This window comes from Schistocerca cancellata, chromosome 1, assembly GCF_023864275.1.
Source record: "Schistocerca cancellata isolate TAMUIC-IGC-003103 chromosome 1, iqSchCanc2.1, whole genome shotgun sequence".
NCBI lineage: Eukaryota > Metazoa > Arthropoda > Insecta > Orthoptera > Acrididae > Schistocerca > Schistocerca cancellata.
Window position 1 is genome coordinate 811357951 of NC_064626.1, and position 19626 is coordinate 811377576.

At 39.2% G+C, this 19626-nt stretch overlaps 1 non-coding gene across 1 annotated transcript; it reads left to right on the top strand.

Annotated features, from left to right (window-relative positions):
* Nucleotides 1-17767: 17767 nt before the first annotated feature.
* On the top strand, nt 17768-17842 carry Trnas-uga (transfer RNA serine (anticodon UGA)). Its single transcript has one exon. It is a non-coding gene; the product is annotated as a tRNA-Ser (tRNA).
* Nucleotides 17843-19626: the final 1784 nt, after the last annotated feature.

The window sequence follows — 19626 nt, forward strand, 5'->3', positions numbered from 1 at the left end:
TAAATAGCACTTTGCTCCCTATTTTACCCTTGCTACCTTCAGAATTTCAAAGAGGGTATTCCAGTCAACTCTCAGAATCTTTTCCTAAGTCTGCATGAGCTATAAACATTGATTTGTGTTTCCTTAACCTCTCCCCTAAGATAAGTCAGAGGGTTAGTACTGCCTTCTATATTCCTGCATTTTAGTGTACTGAAATGAGAATTCTTTCTTGACTTGTTTGTTTATTAAATTTCAGTATCCACATCTCTTGTTATGTGATTGTACTAAAATTGCATATTTTCCTTCACTTCACTCTCACTTAATCTTGTCATAGATTCACCATTCAAATTTTGAATGTTTATGTAGTTTAAAGTGAAGTATTTTACTTTCATCTCTGTGTTTTTATCGTTTTTATCAAAATAATAACTTTTATAGACACATCAAGCCCAGTCTGTAATCCAATTATTTCCTAACTCATCAGTCCATTCACCTAGCATACAACCTTTTCCACAACATTTTCACCATTATCAATATATACTATACAGTGCATATCAAAATGTATAACATCTTTTCATAGCTTATCCAACATACCATGCAGCCTAAGCTTTGCATTTCATGTAGTGAATGCTGTTGTAAAAATACTTGTAGCTGTATTATTTTCTACATGATGATCCTTGGAATTGTACTTCATCTGTATGACATCCTCATTAATAAAATATATATCTATATTATCTAATTGATCATCCAATACATCTCATAAAATTATTGTAAACCTGTCACATACCAGTTTGCCACATATTGTCCAAATTTTCTTGGACTAATTTCAGAATTATCTTATCAACAGTTCGTTTTCTACATCTACATCTACATCCATACTCCGCAAGCCGCCTGGCGGTGTGTGACGGAGGATATCTTCAGTACCTCTATCGGTTCTCCCTTCTATTCTAGTCTCGTATTGTTCGAGGGTTGTTCCAGGGTTTAATTCCATTCTATCAAGACATAAGTCAATATTTATGTTTTTTTTTCATTTATTCTATATACATCTCATTAATTTCAAAATTATGGCGACTGGTTTTAATTTTATTTTCATAAAGTCTTAAACAACTTGTTGCTCTTAGTTTTAAAATCCCACACCTCCTAGACATCCAAAATTATGTATCCTTTTTCTATAGCCTTACTTAGTTCATCAGTTGACTGAGTTCCAATAAAACTTCTTTCAACATCATTTCGATTGCTTTTATTTATTTCCTCTTGTTTTCATTTGACACACAAAGAAAACAACAGTTTTTCATTTTTTCGATCTTTACCAATCTTTATTCAGAGTGGTAAAACAGAATGATATGAGCATCTAGGTGCCATAACTTTACATTTTTATAAATTTATACTATTTTCAGTGTCATATATATATATATATATATATATATATATATATATATATAATTAGTTTAACCACTGTAAAAGCATTTCTTGGATTCAGTTGTTCGATAATGTCATGTAAGTGTTCCAAGTTCTTTCGTTTTTTGTATTCAACTGAGTTAACCCAATCACATTCCAAAATTTCTACTAAATTATGCCCAAAATTTTGTATTTCACTACTTATCATTAAAGTTCTTTGATATAGGTCAGCCACTGTCCTTTGTTTCTGTTGTTAATTGTCTCATCCTTAAAAAATTTTTACACCCATACCAAAAATAACCACGATATTGATAAACAATATTGGATTCTTTATCAAAGCTGTCTACTTAAGCTGCCAATGTATTTACTTCACCACCATGAAGAGCATGCTGAACATTATTACTGTTTAAACTATGGAAACAAACAATGGATTTTTAATGTAATTTTCTTGTTGCTTTTCCTTCAGGAAAATATTTAGATCTCTATATATAGTCATGCAAACTCCAGCAATTGTTAAATAACAGATTGGATCAATATTAGCTTCTCCAAGAATTGTTTTGTTAGTTCTAAACAACCTGTACTCAATATATCTATATCAGAATTACTGTATTCATTAATTTCTTCTTTTCATGTTGAACAAATAATTTTCTTTGACTTTTTGACTGTGCCATTTGAGATATAATTCCCTATCTTCTGCTTCATATTATCAATGCAATAATATTTGATATCAGGAACGAGTCCTATGTAATTTTCATTTTACTGTGTATTGAATTAATTTAGGAAGTAAACTTTCTTTGGTTCTCTCAGCTCAAATGTTTCTGAATAGCTACTAAGTGGGCATTGTTAAAAATTACTGCAATCTACAATTTTTAGTTCTAAATGCTTCATATCCAATGACATCAATTTAGTTCTTGTGTAGATAGGATATGGTTTTAATGTACTTTCAACACAGTACTTCAGAGTGAATTTTAACCTTCAGCACAAGGAGCTACAAATTTTTAGTTCTGACGCTTACCTGATATCATCCACCTACAGAATTCATAACTTGTCTTGAATTTATAACCAATTTCACTATTAAAGTTGTGAACTGAATATATATACCGATTTGTTGATGAGTTTCATAATCAAACGAAATGTATCTTTCCATATAGGTACAAGGATCTCTCTTTGGTATTTCCTTTTCCAACATTTAAACTGTTTTTGTGTAACTATTTTATAGCATTCCCAACATTGGTAAACATTATAATCTTTTTAATTCTTCATTAATATAACAACTGTCTTTAGAGTCAGATTTATGTTCTTTAGATATCAAACAAATGCACTTACATTCTTTACATTTGTAAGTTGTATGATAACTTCTTCGGGATTTTTTAAGCATTCTTCATTATAACAGTATCTACTACAGTTTTCATAATATAACTTTTTCCACGTGGCCTGACTGTACCATTGAATAATATACAGATTTTTCTTTCTATTTTACAGCTGTGCTTGTTGTTATCATTGTATGGTTTATTATATGTATGACAATAATATGATGATTGTAATAAAGCTGACACCTGTTAATTACATCAAAATGGTTGTGATTGTTATACAGATATATATTTACGGCTTTCTTAGGACAATTATAGATAATTGAATTGAAATTCTCAGCACATATAACATTCATTTTCATATATAGTTGTTTGAATATCATCTAGAGTAAATCCTTTTTTTCGTTGTATTCTCCTAATTGGTTACATAATATATTGGTTAACTCTGTTTGTGATTTGTATCTATCTCCTTCTCTAATGCTCTTAATCTAGTACATAGTTACTTTTCTTATGAAAATAATATTTGTATGATATGTTAGTGTCACTACTATTGCTCAAGGTTGCCTTCATTATTAATTCTTGAGGTAGCCTTTTACTCTTTATATCATCACCTAAATTTATTATTTTTTTATCTCTGCCACCTCTGCATCTAAGAATTGCTAATATGTGAATATTCAGTATACTATCTGCTTTATCAATGGACTCATCACATGATTATATATCTCTGATTTTAATGCACAAAACTTAAAACGAGTGTTTACTATTATCTGATACCTTATATCCTATAGAAATAGGACAAACATTTTAAGATTTCAACTATTATATTCAGTTTATCTCCGTTTCTTAAAATTAGTACTCTTTTATTTACTTTTACTGTAGAATTAAATACTGTAGAATTAAGTATTGTTTTACCAGTAATGGTATCGAGTTTACTAATATTAGCATTGTTAAAGACAATTATATGGTCAACAGAGAAAGCTTTAAATTTTTCATTAAATTTTCATCTTATTTCTCTGATCCCAAATAAATCTGTTACTCTCTTACTGTCTGTCACTGTCCTCTTTTAATGCACAAATGGATAGATTTGATCTGGTCCCACCATTTTTCTTGGTTTGGTGGTGGAGCTTCTCAAAAACATCATCATTAAACCTGTAAAAATAGTTTATATTCAGTACTCGTTTGGTCTTGATTTAGTCTTTTGGAATAATTTTTGATGAAAAGGAAAATTCTGTAACACAACTAAATTTATTAATTCTGATTGCTTTAATTTACTGTAGCCTCAAATACCAAGACTTTTAGCTCTAGCTTTGAGTTCAGCTACTGTCATATTATTGAAATTCCTTGAAGGAATAGGTAAATTACGTGATATAATTGAATTAATTAATTCATATCTTTATAATCTGCTCCACACCCTTAAATTATTTCTTTTGCAATAATCATTAAGTTGATCAAATTTGAAATTTAATGTCTCTGTTTGTCAGTAACTGTTTTTCTAGACTGTTCCAGTTATTTGTTTTCCACTATTTTTCTTTTTTGTCTATCTTCTCGTTGATAAATCTTGTCTATTTGACAGCTTGTTGTCCCCAGATGTAGAATTTAAGCAAAAACAAGTAAAATGTTTAACTTTTTGACAACAAATCGTTTCCTTGTTAAATTATCACACTTATCATTTTTCATTGATAATAATGTATTACAAGGTTTGTCATTCGAAATTGGTTTTGAAGGATTGTTATAATTTTTAGATTTTATATATTTTTGACATACACAGAGAATTCGTTTACTATTATACATTATACAAGTAAGTCAAAATTTGAACAAAATAATTCTTACAAACCAATTTATAACAGCAGACACAAAATAATTCACAATCATTTGTTTTACTGACTTTCATGGTACACTTCAAAGCATTGTAGACACAGTCTTACATCACATTTCCCAGATTTTGAGTGAACACCTGATGATTTCTGTTTGCAGTACAAACCTACACAACTTCTCTTCCTCTCAGTTTTCTTGATATAGTGCTTTATACCATCATATATGATATCACTTGGAACATTCGGTTTGTATCCACACATAGGACTGATAGATGGCCTGCCTGCTCCTTTTATGGGATTCATATATCTTTTTAGGTAAACTTGTACAATTTCTCTTCTGAATTCAGGTTGAGTAGTCCTAGCTCCTGTTCCTTTCTTCAGCTGCCACGCATTATGTACAGATACGTCAATCAGCCAAGAAAGTAAAGCCCAGTACCACTTCTTGTTTATAATGTTTATTCTGCACATGTCAATGTTTTCATCCATCCTATCCACTCCTCCCATGTGTTTATTATAGGCTGTGATAATTTTAGGACGTTGTACTTGAACTTTCTTCTTCTCCTTTGCAGAATATCTTTTTACAAATGATACAGGTTCAACTCCTTCACAGCTCGAAGCTACAGTAACCACTGAATTGTCCACCCATTTTGTGACTATAACACCATCATCCTTGCAAAGTGAGGATTCAATATACCCCCTTTCCTTTTTAACTAGCGCTTTCTTTGAGGAAATTGGGCATGATTTGGGAACTCTGTTTTCTCTGATAGTGCCTGTTGCTCCATAGACCTTTTCTCTCAGGTATGACAAAACAGAAAAAAACTGTAAATAGGTTGTCAAAGAAAAAGTTGGATGGCAGTAGCTTTACATCCAGTGTCAAATCATCTATCATCTGAACGAGTGGGGCAGTAGCCTTACCAAACTGTGCTTCATGTACTGTATTTGGATTGGGTGATTTTCCTTGTTAAAGTAAAAATTTACCAGATTCCAGAAGTAGTGCATAAACACCACGCTTTATATCCAAATCGTATCGGTTTCCCCCTGATAAATTGCTTGCAAGGGTGTCTCCTAAAATATTTTATCATTGATTCATCGTAAGACAGATGCTGCTGAGGAACAAACAGCTTATTACATTTGTCTCTTGCTATTTCAATAAAGGGTCTAATTTTCCACATCTTGTCCTTTTCATCAAATTTGTTATGGTCATTAAAGTGCAAAAATCTAAGAATTTGTTCAAAACGATTTCTCTTCATGGTATTGCATATAAAATCGTTTCGTGTGTCTAAATTGGAATCCCAGTATAACCTCTTATTAGGGAGAGGGTTATAACTACTTAGAATGAGGATTCCACAAAACACCTAATTTCTTCACAAGTTATATTTGGATTTGGAAAGTTCTTGAAAAGTGTGTAGTTCTTTGACTCGTCAACTAGGAATTGTATCATCAAACAATATTTCGAAAATTTCCACTGCAGACTTATCAACATACGTGTCAAAGCATGGATCAGGAAAAGACTTCAAATTTGAAATCAGTGCACCATGAACCCAAGTTTCTTTGCATATTTCTGTTCCTGTAATCTATATTTCTGAAATCTGTTACTGTGTGTGTGTGTGTGTGTGTGTGTTAATCTTATTTCAGCTTCAGCCTGGAGTTGTCTAGGATTGACATTATCTGCTATTCCTCCTTCATCCTCATCACCCGAATCCTCATCTGTGAGGACTGCTGGATCTGGGGGCATGATGTAAATTCCATCAGCCTGAGGAGTGTTTGAATCTTCAAACTGGATGTCTAAAACATCCTGCACAGCCAAACGAGGCACTAAAGATTCTGCCAGACCTCTGTTATGATATGAAAAGAGAAACAGAAACGAAATCATTTTTGACCCTGCAACTGCCCAGCGTGTCCATATGGACATGGCTGAAATAATCACTTCATAAACAGAAAGTGAATCGATGGATAACAACTTTTCTCAAATGAAAATCTCTATAGATATACTGCAAGCAGTATCACATGCCAGAATGAAGAAGTTCTTTACGAAACATTACTTACTTTACATCAACATGCTCCATTGCGGATGTCAAAGCACTCCCTGAAATACAGGCTGTCACAATCACAGTGTAAATGGTAACAATGAAGTGTTAACACAATGTACATAAAATTCAAACCCTCCCTGAAAACAATATGTGACTGCCAATGCTAAAAATAATTGTAAGCCAACAATGAAGTAAAAACAAAACTAGTCAACAATTGTGTCCATATGGACACACTGGGAAGTTATGGGTTAATATACAATGCTCAGTATAGAATTTTGAATGAACATTTTCAGTCTCTATATATCTTAAATCTATATAGATGGAGGCTCTACTAAAGAATCTCAAAAATTTAAACAAATCTAATTTGTTTAAAACGATTAGTGACCAAGAAGTAAATAGTTTATATTACATTTTTGGGTGTGGATATTTAAGAAGTAGAAATGGTAAAAAATTTATGGAGCTTGATAATAAATTTAAAATTATTGTACTGAATAGATACTTGAAATTAATTAGTTGTTGGAACTTTCAATTTTTTGAAGATGGAAATGTTAAACTAAGATACATGGGAATGAAGAAACTTAAAAATAATGATGATGAATTTCATGATTTAGAATTTTTGGTTCAATTGAAACTGGCCATCAGCACCTGTTTCTTTTTTTTTTTTGAGTTATTAGATTCTTTAATATTTTTGTTCAATAATAAATCTTTATTTGTAGTATGTGGGATGTTGTTAACTTTTATTTAGACGATATTATCAGTACAGTAATTTGTGTGTAGTACACTCAACCTGCCCATTTAGTAGTAGTGTGAATTTAAAATGATCACCTGCTAATAAAATGTTATGAGTACATGATGGTCTGCTGATGTTATAGAAAGACACTGACTGAGTAATATTATCTTCAATCCTATTCGTAGAGTAGGTAATGAACAATCTGTCCATTAGTGTTAACAAATAAGAATATTTAATATGATTCTTGGTATATCATGAATATGTCTCTTATGGAGATGTTAAGATAAGTGCCGAGTTTTGGTGATTGGACTATCTCTTACTTCCATGAGTGATGTAAATCACTTAATCAGCAAGTAAATGATGATACAGTAAAATAGGTATTAGACTATCACACAATATGTAAGAGAAAGACTTAAGTTGTGGTATTAAAATGCTAACCAGTTGAAGTGAATTTATACTACTGTTTCTTAGTTATCTTGATATGAATGAGTAATGAAATAAGAATGAATGAATCAATGAACAAATGAACAAATGGAAGTAACGAAGAAAGAAAAATGAGTAAATGAGGGGCTCACATAAAAATGAAGTACATTTTATTTTTCTTTTTTCTTTCAGACAGCTCCACACCTACAATTTTCGTCCTTTGTCTCCTTTGGTGAGTCTGATTCTTGCACACACTGGTGCTTGTCATGCGGTCATTCTCACACTGGCAATTTATCGCCTTTGCTTTCCAATGAATGAATGAATGATCTTGTCTTACTAATTATAGCTGATGAGAACACTTTGTTTAGTAAACGGTGTTCCCATCAGAGTGGAATTGAAGCATGAACCATTAATACTCCGACCACATGAAGGATCTCTCTGCAAAGAAAAAGAAAGTCACAAATGTATAAATTTTTGAAACATAATGTAGAAGCATTAGCTGAATCCTGGCTAAATAGTAGTCAACTATTCATGAAAAACTTGTATAAAAAGCAAGGCGAAGAAGAGAGAATACATTTGTTTGATTCTGACTTGGTAACTAATTCTGTTATGCGTATCTGAGACTGTGATGAATAAAAAGTGAAACGGTGATAGGTGGTGGTGCAAAGTAACTCTGAATAGCTGGCCGGTGTGGCCGAGCGGTTCTAGGCGCTTCAGTCCGGAACCGCGCGACCGCTATGGTCACAGGTTCGAATCCTGCCTCGGGCATGGATGTGTGTGATGTCCTTAGGTTAGTTACGTTTAAGTAGTTCTAAGTTCTATGGGACTGATGACCTCAGATAATAAGTCCCATAGTGCTCAGAGCCATAATTCTGAATAAACTATGTAAATATGAAAGTACAATTCGATTTGCCAGTGGTGAGACATTACGGAAGCGAGCGGCAATTGCAGGCACAAAATGAGTCTTCACTTATCCCAATGAATAATACCAAGTACTGTGAATTTCTGGTGATACACACATCTTGAACGTTCACCAAATCAACAGCACTTGCGTACATTCCAGTTACTGTGGCAGCATGGTATAATTCTAACATCGGCTGCTCGGTGTGGTGATGTAAGACTCAGTTGTTGTTGGTATTCCGATTGAGACACCTACATTCACAACCTGCAACAGACAAATAAAAGGTGTTTTAAAATGACAAAATATGCACAAAACTCTGTGTGCTATACCTATGTTTAGTTATCAATGACTAAACATTCGCTAATGAAAGTGGTGTAAGTATTCTGTAGATGAACAGTGATAAAGTAAGATAAGAAAAACCATGTAAGAACACAGCGGCCTCAAATTTTTACACGAGAGTATTTCTTATAAATAAATGCTGATGCAAATAATGAACTTAAAATTAAAGAAAACAAATTAATTGTGTTTCTGATGTGGTCTTCAGCCAGAGACTTGTTTTATGCAGCTCTACATGCTACTCTATCTCGTGCAAGGCTCAACATCTCTGAGTAACTACTGCAACCTGCATCCTTCTGAATTTGCTTAGTGTATTAATCTCTTGGTATCCCTCTACGATTTTTGCCCTACACGCTTCCCTTCAGTACTAAATTGGTGACCCCTTGCTGCCTCAGAACATGTTCTACCAACTGATTCCTACTCCTCGTCAAGTTGTGCCACAAATTCTTTTTCTCCACAGTTCTATTCCGTACATCCTCATTAGTTATGTGAACTACACGTCTATCTTCAGCATTCTTCTGTAGCACCACGTTTCGAAAGCGTCTATTCTATTCTTCTCTAAACTATTTATCGTCCATGTTTCACTTCCATACATAGCTACACACCATACAAATACTTTCAGAAGCGACTTCCTGACACTTAAATTTACACTCCGTGTTAACAAATTTCTCTTCTTCAGAAACGCTTTCCTTGCCATAGCCAATCTACATTTTATATACTCTCTACTTCGATCATCGTCAGATCTTTTGCTTCCCAGTTAGCAGAACTCATTTAATACTTCAAGTGTCTCATTTCCTAATCTAATTGCCTGAGCATCACCTGATTTAATTCCACTATACTCCTTCATCCTCGGTTTGCTTTTGTTGATTTTCATCTTATATCCTCCTTTCAAGACACTGTACATTCCGTTCAATTGTTCTTCCAAATCCTTCGTTGTCTCTGACAGAATTACAATGTAGTCGGCAAAACTCAAAGCTTTTATTTCTTGTTCATGAATTTTAATTCCTACTCCAAATATTTCTTTTGTTCCCATTACTGTTTGTTCATATACAGATTGAATAACATCGGGGGTAGGTTACAGCCCTGTCTCATTTTTTTCTCAATCACTGCTTCCCTTTCGTGCCCCCTCTACTCTTATAACTGCAATTTGGCATCTATACAAATTCTAAATATCCGTTTGCTCCCTGTATTTTACCCCTGCCACCTTCAGAATTTGAAAGATAGTTTTCATGTCAACATAGTCAAAATCTTTCTTTAAGTCTACAAATGCTAGAAACAGAGGTTTGCCTTTCCCTAACCTAGCTGCTAAGATAAATCGTAGGGTCAGTATAGCCTCACGTGTTCCAACATTTCTACGGAATCCTAGACTGATCTTTCCCGAGGTCGGCTTCTACCATTTTCTCCATTCGTCTGTAAAGAATTCGTATTAGTATTTTGCAGTCGTTACTTATAAAACTGATAGTTTGATAATTTTCACACCTGTCAACACCTGCTTTCTTTGGGACTGGAATTATTAAATTCTTCTTGAAGTCTGAGGGTATTTCGCCTGTCTCATATGTCTTGCTGAACAAATGGAGGAGTTTTGTCATGGCTGCCTCACCCAAGGCTATCAGCAGGTCTAATGGAATGTTGTCTATTCCCGTGGCTTTGTTTTGACTTAGGTCTTTCAGTGCTCTTACACTCTAATATAAACTTTCCTTTTTGCGAACGCAAGTATATCGTGTATGCAATTAACCTAACTCACACATAAATGTCTTCTCATGCAATCCATCGAATGTGGGCGGTCTGGAACCGCGCGACCGCTACGGTCGCAGGTTCGAATCCTGCCTCGGGCATGGATCTGTGTGAAGTACTTAGGTTAGTTAGGTTTAAATAGTTCTAAGTTCTAGGGGACTGATGACCTCAGAAGTTAAGTCCCATAGAGCTCAGCCCCATTTGAACCACTTTTTTGAATGTGGACGGCTGTCATAATCTCTATGCAATCGTATCCTGAATGGCCTCGAGGTATGCTGTCCACTAATTACGAGTCATGTTCCTGGGAGGCCTCGTTTTCGGTGAAAGGTTCTGGGACATCACAACATTGCTCCTTAAGTCCCATGCACCTGTTCCGTCGCCTACAATGCCCACGTCACCTGTCCTGTCCAGCTGCCTTTCTTAATTAAAATTTTAATGAATTATATGACTAAAAAAATTCTGTCCAAACCTTTTGAAAAAAAGCCATAAAGGGAACTGAATCTGTGTGTTTTTGTTTTACATGTTAAATAAACAGAGGAACTAAGTGTAGTGTACAACTAATCTTTGTGAAAATTTCTTATTGTTCTGATTAAGAAACTGAAGACTGTTGAACCTAATGAATCTTCAATATGATGAAAGGCTATTTTAACTTTTATCTATCTTTTAATTGTACAATTTGTGGGTCTGAGGAAGAAATTTATGAAAGACTTAGCTTCCGGCCGCAAACAGACACTTATTTAAACTTTTAGTCCATCCAAGACATTAGATATTTACTGTTTATGAACATTTGGAATCAGTGCTAGACACTTCCTGAATTTGATTTCGTCAAGTAAATATAATTATTCCCTTGCGTCAGTCAAGTGGGCATAATAGAGACGATAGTATTTTTTCTTTATTTTCTTGTTTAAATGAATTTTATTTCTTTTTAGAATAGATATAATATCTGACTATAGAATACGTTACCCATAATAAGAGAAGAACTTATGGGGGCCTTGATGCGATAAGATCTATGTATCATTGTAAGTATATTGCTGCGAATAATTATCTATTTTGCACCAGTAATGACTTTCATGATATTAGTTCTTAACTTTAAATTCTCTCTTATGTTATTAATATATTACCAAGTGGAAAAGTAGATGAGTGTTGTTATATAGGCCGATCTCGCAATAACCGGCTTGGCCGAAGTTCGCACAGACGCCACTGCCGCCATCTCGCCGAGATAACTACGAACTGTAGTAACTGTTCAGAACCTGCATTTAATTTAATTGGAAAATCAGGTTTTCCTGGGCGAATTAAATAACCGTACTTGAAATGTTTCAAATTTTCATGGTCGCGAAAATATGAAGCAAGGACAGTTATTCCTGAAACATACAATAATGCTAGCGAATTGGAGATTTTTCAATTCATCGTCAGTTTAACTCTGCAGTGGACTTAAAGATCCTGTAATGGTTTCGTTTATAGCGATTGATGTAAGGAGCCCTAAAAACCATTCTCTTTGGTCCAAACAAACTGCTCAGTTATGTTTTCACCACCCTCCCGACTATAGTTTTTTTTTATTTGGAACCTCCATATCAAAGTTCCTTTGACTACAGAAAATCACTACGAACAACCACCTGTCTAAAGGAGATAAAAGTATACTTGCTTTTTTACTGCAGTTCAGTAGAGCGCTCTGTCTCTATGATATTGAACAATATTATGTGGATTCATGCAAGGAGTTCAGTCTCTCATCATGCTACGAAGCGATACTTGAAGCTCAGAACGTGCCCGCTGTGTTCCTTTATTGCAGGAAGGTTTGCCAGTACGAGATTTGGCCACCGAACTGATGTGTACATCACAGTGACTTCATTAGACTGTTATCGTGATACAAAAAATATTGAATATCTGCCACGAGTGCTCGCCAACTACTAACAGTACCAAGTGATGACCGTTACCTCCGTATTCATAGGATCTGCAAGGGGCAACAGGACTGTGCACTGACTTTTAGGAGCCAGCTGCGAGGTAAGTGACAACCCAGGTATTACGGAACCGCCTGCACACAATCGATTTGGTTGACCTGTAAGAGCAACACTACCTTACAAATGAGGTAGATGAAAAGACTGGACATCGGAACACTTGGAATGGAACTCCGTCAGTGATCTCGGGCTATTTTGAGCAACTACTGCAACTGCACTATTTGTTTGATATCTGATGAACATCTTACAAGAGTGTGATGCAGGCAGGTGCGAATTCATGTCTCAAGTTGGCAGGTGTAGCTAGGAAAAAGTGTCAATGACGTTTTGGGCCAGCGTGGATGCCGTACGCCACCCATCGCTAAAGATGGTAAACTGAGAAGTGTGCAGTGTTGGAAGAGGCTCATAAGCTTGACAACTTCAGGAAGGGAATGTCGTGGGGTGAAACAAGCCTATGCAGCACCACCAGCACCTTGGGGATAGTGCCAAGGACGGTCCAAGCGTGGTACAACCCACGATTTGGAGCAACACGATATTGTGTGTTTTCCAAATTTTGATTTCACAGATGAGGAAAACTGTGCTCTTAATTCTGTTATTATTTTGTTTACTTGCAGAGATCTTTTTGGTTTCAAAACGCATTCTTTGCTCCTCATGAATGAATTCCCATACATATTCGCAGACAAGCAAGTGGTTTAACACATGTTTTGAGTCGTTTACATTGTGCTCAATGGCGTTTATGCTGAGAAACGAGGCATACGGGAAGTATTGAAGGTAAAAACTTCTAGAATATTAGGCTGCATCATTTCAGTTTCTAAATGATCGAGTTTCGACCCCTCTACTTGGACCTCCTTCAGGATATAGTGGCTCTCGTTGTTAGCTGAACACTATCAAAGACCAGAGCTGGGTTCACATAAAAAAAAGTTTTCCCTTGTTTATGTCGAAGAAATTGAGTTATTGCCTAAAATTAGATGCGGCCACTAATGCTGCGGGCCGGCCGGTGTGGCCGTGCGGTTTAGACTCTTCAGTCTGGAACCGCGTGACCGCTACGGTCGCAGGTTCGAATCCTGCCTCGGGCATGGATGTATGTGATGTCCTTAGGTTAGTTAGGTTTAATTAGTTCTAAGTTCTAGGCGACTGATGACCTCAGAAGTTAAGTCGCATAGTGCTCAGACCCATTTGAACCATTTGAACTAATGCTGGGCCATCGTCATTCGATATAAAGCGAAGCAGGCAGAGGACGAGAGGGCGAATGTTTATCGAAACATAATTTTCGTGCCGCATAGGTGGTTGTGCAACGTGGCTACTGTTTACTTCCCTGATGGCTGAAAGACCATATCCGTCTACTCTAATGAAGTTTCATTGGGTCTCGAAAATCTGTATTGGTTCATAGACATTCCTTGGCCAACAGAAGTACGTTGTTGAAATCGATGTCTTTCCCGCAATTCTCCTGAGGTTCCTCTGCCGAAGATTTATCACTTTAACTACACTACTGGCAATTAAAAATGCTACACCAAGAAGAAATGCTGATGATAAACGGGAATTCATTGGACAAATATATTATACTAGAACTGACGTGTTATTACATTTTCACGCAATTTGGGTGCATAGATCCTGAGATATCAGTACTCAGAATAACCACCTCTGGCCGTAATAACGGCCTTGATACGCCTGAGCATTGAGTCAAACAGAGCTTGGATGGCGTGTACAGGTACAGCTGCCCATGCAGCTTCAACACGATACCACAGTTCATCAAGAGCAGTGATTGGCGTATTGTGACGAGCCAGTTGCTCGGCCACCATGGACCAGACGTTTTCAGTTGGTGAGAGATGTGGAGAATGTGCTGGCCAGGCCAGGAGTCGGACATTTTCTGTATCCAGAAAGGCCTGTACAGGACTTGCAACATGCGGTCATGCATTATTCTGCTGAAATGTAGGGTTTCGCAGGGATTGAATGAAGGGTAGAGCTACGGCTCGTAACACATCTGAAATGTAGCTTCCAGTGTTCAAAGTGCCGTCAATGCGAACAAGAGGTGACCGAGACGCGTAACCAATGGCACCCGATACCATCACGCCGGGTGATACGCCTGTATGGCGATGAGGAATACACGCTTTCAATGTGCGTTCACCGCGATGTCGCTAAACACGGATGCGACCATCTTAATGCTGTGAACAGAAGCTGGATTCATTCGAAAAAATGACGTTTTGCCATTCGTGCGCCCAGGTTCGTCGTTGAGTACACCATCGCAGGCGCTCCTGTCTGTGATGCAGCGTCAAGGGTAACCGCAGCCATGGGCTCCGAGCTGATAGTCCATGCTGCCGCAAACGTCGTCGAACTGTTCGTGCAGATGGTTGTTGTCTTGCAGATGTCCCCATCTGTTGACTCAGGGATCGAGACGTGGCTGCGCGATCCGTTACAGCCACGTGGATAAGATGCCTGTCATCTCGACTGCTAGTGATACGAGGCCGTCGGGATCCAGCACGGCGTTCCGTATTACCCTCCTGAACCCACCGATCCCATATTCTGCTAACAGTCATTGGATCTCGACCAACGCGAGCAGCAATGTCACGATACGATAAATCGCAATCGCGATAGGTTACAATCCGAACTTTATCCAAGTCGGAAACGTGATTGTACGTATTTCTCCTCCTTAGACGAGGCATCACAACAACGTTTCACCAGGCAACGCCGGTCAACTGCTGTTTGTGTATGAGAAATCGGTTGGAAACTTTCCTCATGTCAGCACGTTGTAGGTGTCGCCACCGGCGCCAACTTTATGTGAATGCTCTGAAAAGCTAATCATCCGCATATCACAGCATCTTCTTCCTGTCGGTTAAATTTCGCGTCTGTAGCACGTCATCTACGTGGTGTAGCAATTTTAATGTCCAGTAGTGTATGTGTGGCGTTCGTGTTCTTTGGTATGTTGCGTTATAGTTGATCCCTTTTCACCTACGCACACTTTGCCACGGCAACGCGTCACTTCATTGTCTCCCGTAGGTTGGAGATAATCAGATGCGTTAGTCTAACGTCGGAAAAGGTCTTTTATTCCGACTGAAAAATGTGATCTGTTCACTATTGCTCCGTAGGACTCTGATGATAGCGCTCACTAACACTAGAAACGAATGGTATCGTAACTAAGTGAGAAGGCGATTCCTCGTCCCTCTTCTTAGCACAATTAATTAAATTTCGTTCGAAAGCCCTGTCTAAGGTAATCAACTCTCGATTCCAAACTGTCATTATTGCTAATACGTAAGCCGCGTGAAGACAGTGTGTTGAGCACTGCTTGCTTGCGTGAGCGTCCTTCACGATCTGTGTCCTAGGGTACACGAGCCAAATGCATCAAATGTAACATGCACCTTTAAATAGCAACATGGCAAGGGTTGGATGTTGGGCACCAGGTGCAGAGGGAGGCGTGCTGAGGAGAGAAAGGCCACAGGCGAACCGGGACTGGTGCGTGTGCGCCGCAGCGGCCTGCAGGCCGGCGGGCGCGTCACGTCGCCACGTCACGTCGCGTCCCGCGATCGACTGCGGTCGATGTCGTGGCCGGCGGGGCCGGCTTTCTCAGGAGACGCGGGGGATCCGTCACGTCACCGCGAAAGCGGACACTAGCCGAGGCGTGGCCCCGGGAGTGGGTTACAGCGCGCAGCGTGGGAGCCGCTCCTCGCCAGGGGGCGTCCCACTCCGCTGCGGCTGGAGCCGATCGTGTCGGGGAACAGTGAACAGGAATATTACTCCGCTCTCGTGGCCGAGCTAGTACGCTTGTCTGTAGGACAGGGGATCAAATCCCCCTGTAACTATGCTGATCAACAGTGATGAGCAAAAATACTATGCCCACTAATAAAATATTCTCGGGTTTTAAGCCGCGTCAACTGGTTAACTTCCCACGAGTTTTCGGCAGAGATCTCCTCTGTCATCATTAAGTCGTTGACTGTCATACGGATGCCGCTGCTGTGCATATACAGCGTCGACGTCGCCAGTGACGCCACCGGTGCTCAGTCCCACACCATATGTTAGTTATGTTTTGGTGGCGCAACCGCCGCGACCGCTTCAGCTCCATAATCACAGGTTCCCAGCCAGTACTGTGTTCCATCCACAATCTTTATTGAGGGTGATGTCAGATATTTTGATTTCTATTGGTTCGTTTATTACACTACCCCAGAAGCTATTGGTCTTTTTAACAATAGCAATCTTGTCGAATGTAATGCCGTGTCCGTTGTCCAGTGCATATTCCGCTACAGCTGATTTTTAGGGATAGCATAGGTGGAAACACCTTTCGTGTTCCACGCTGCGCTGTTCAGCGGTGCAGACAGTCTGACCGACGTAAGACTTCCAACACCAAAGGTATAGCCGACCACTGTGACCACTGTGAAGCGGTTCTAGGCGCTTCAGTCTAACACCCCGCTGCTGCTACGGTCGCAGGTTCGAAGCCTGTCTCGGGCGTGGATGTGTTGATATACTTAGGTTAGTTAAGTTTAAGTAGTTCTCAATCTAGGGGACTGATAACCTCAGATGTTAAGTGCCATAGTGCTCAGAGCCATTTGAACCATTTTGAACCAAAGGTATTTCCGGCTACGCTATGCTGCCTACCAACGGCTCCTGGGATAGCGTAATAATACAGATAAAAATATCAGACAAGATCTTGAATGAAGATTTTGGATTCAGCCGAGTACGACATAGCATCTAGTGATTGGCGAGTTGAAGCGGGTGCGGTGGTTGCGCCACCAAAATATTACTATATGTGGTGCGCGACTGAGCACCAGTGGCGTCACTGGAGGCGGATGCGGCTATATAATCATGGCAGCGCCATCCATAAGACAGTCAACACTTGACAGTAGCAGAGGAGAAGATCTCTGCCGAAAGCTCGTGGGCATGAAACTTCCTGGCAGATTAAAACTGTGTGCCCGACCGAGACTCTAACTCGGGACCTTTGCCTTTCGCGGGCAAGTGTTCTAATCTGCCAGGAAGTTTCATATCAGCGCACACTCCGCTACAGAGTGAAAATCTCATTCTGGAAACATCCCCCAGGCTGTGGCTAAGCCATGTCTCCGCAATATCCTTTCTTTCAGGAGTGCTAGTTGTGCAAGGTTCGCAGGAGAGCTTCTGTAAAGTTTGGAAGGTGGGAGACGAGATACTGGCGGAAGTAAGGCTGTGAGACCGGGCGTGAGTCGTGCTTCGGTAGCTCAGTTGGTAGAGCACTTGCCCGTGAAAGGCAAAGGTCCCGAGTTCGAGTCTCGGTCGGACACATAGTTTTAATCTGCCAGGAAGTTTCATATCAGCGCACACTCCGCTGCAGAGTGAAAATCTCATTCTGGAAGCTCGTGGGCAGTTAACCACCTGACGCCGCTTGAAACCCGAGAATATTTTTAAAGGATATCTCCGCGATAGCATACATTCGTACTGTATGTCATTGCTCACCACGACACTGAGTGATCCAAGGCGGCGTTGCCGACACGTGGTTCGGTAGAGAATGCACGTAAGAGGAGCAGATATCAATGGGAAATCTTTCTAGTGATGATACGGGCCGCAGATAGGGAAATTCGCTGACATAGGCTACATTATCAAAGGGAGATTGTTATGGCCCGGCACCTGGGGAGGGCGAACTTGGTCAAATGGTTGAAATGGCTCTGAGCACTGTGGGACTTAACTGCTCTGGTTATCAGTCCCCTAGAACTTAGAACTACTTAAACCTAACTAACCTAAGGACATCACACACATCCATGCCCGAGGCAGGATTCGAACCTGCGACCGTAGCAGTCTCTCGGCTCCGGACTGAGCGCCTAGAACCCGAACTTGGTCTGCTGTTCGCCTGCTACTGTAGTGAGCATGCACGTAGGAGAGGGAGCGGCGTGGCGTCATGGGTCTCACGATTCCCCCACGTACAACAACAAAAATTATGATAAAAGCTTCTACATTCTTAAATATACCAATCTCCAAATTTGCCTGCTACATTTCAAAGAATAAAGTACCATACAACTGAGAGCCTCGAAAACGACAAAGAATTCTATAACTTAAAAGCTATGTTTAACACAGGATAGTGTTCAGTTGCTTGCGTGTAGGCCTACTCATGTGTATAAGTTTGTGGCCTGCCAGCCTCCAGGGAGCATTTCAATCACTTGCAGGTTAATGGCAACTGCTGTCAGTAACAAAATTCGACACAGAACGTCAGTACAAGGGTAAAACCGGAAAACCAGAGGAAGACGAGTAAGACAAGACAGAAGGGGAAAGACCCTCCAGTTCGGAGAAAATAACAGAACTAATGACTTCCCGAACGTAGGTGGAAACTGCTGAAAGTAAAAGGATTCCACTCGTTTACACACTCGCATAGCCAGATGTTTCCGGCCTGCGTTCTTAGTCCTAGTGCTGAAGAAAATAACGATACTGGAGACTGCACATTCGGGATTTCATATTGTATGGTTTGTGACGTTGTTAAAGTTGTGAGAGAATTCTTCCACGCCAGAATAGTGTCGTAGGCTAACACCAAAAATTTACTAATGTTCTTCACTGGTGGCGGCAGGAGTCAAGCTGCCCGAGTCAATGTCCGGCAGACTGCCAGCTAGGAGGAAATGCTGAGCAGGGTGAGGTGAACACGTAAGCGACTGCGCCAAGCGGGACCGGCCTAGCACCCCAGTCCTCAAATGAAGCTCAGTGACTGACAATGTCATACTGGCAACAGAGCAGAGTGTCAAAAGAAAGCTCAGTTATAACGCTACAGTAACTATTCAGCCAATGATGCAGCAGAAAGGAGCGTCTGAATGGCGAAGTTACGAAAATCTGAAGCAACTAGGAAAGCTAACCACATGAAAAAACTAGAACTCATGACGTTACTGCTACCTCCACCACAGCAGAGCGCACGGAAAGCGCCAGCACAAATACTATGACTTTCCTACTCTCTCATTTGCAGCTGTTTTTTTAGTACAGGGAAGGTTATATCAGTGACCCTCTGCGCGCCTAACAATCTACAATCATCTATAGAAGCGTAAGTCTTACTGGGGATGTTCTGCTAATATAATCTGCAACACCAACTTCCG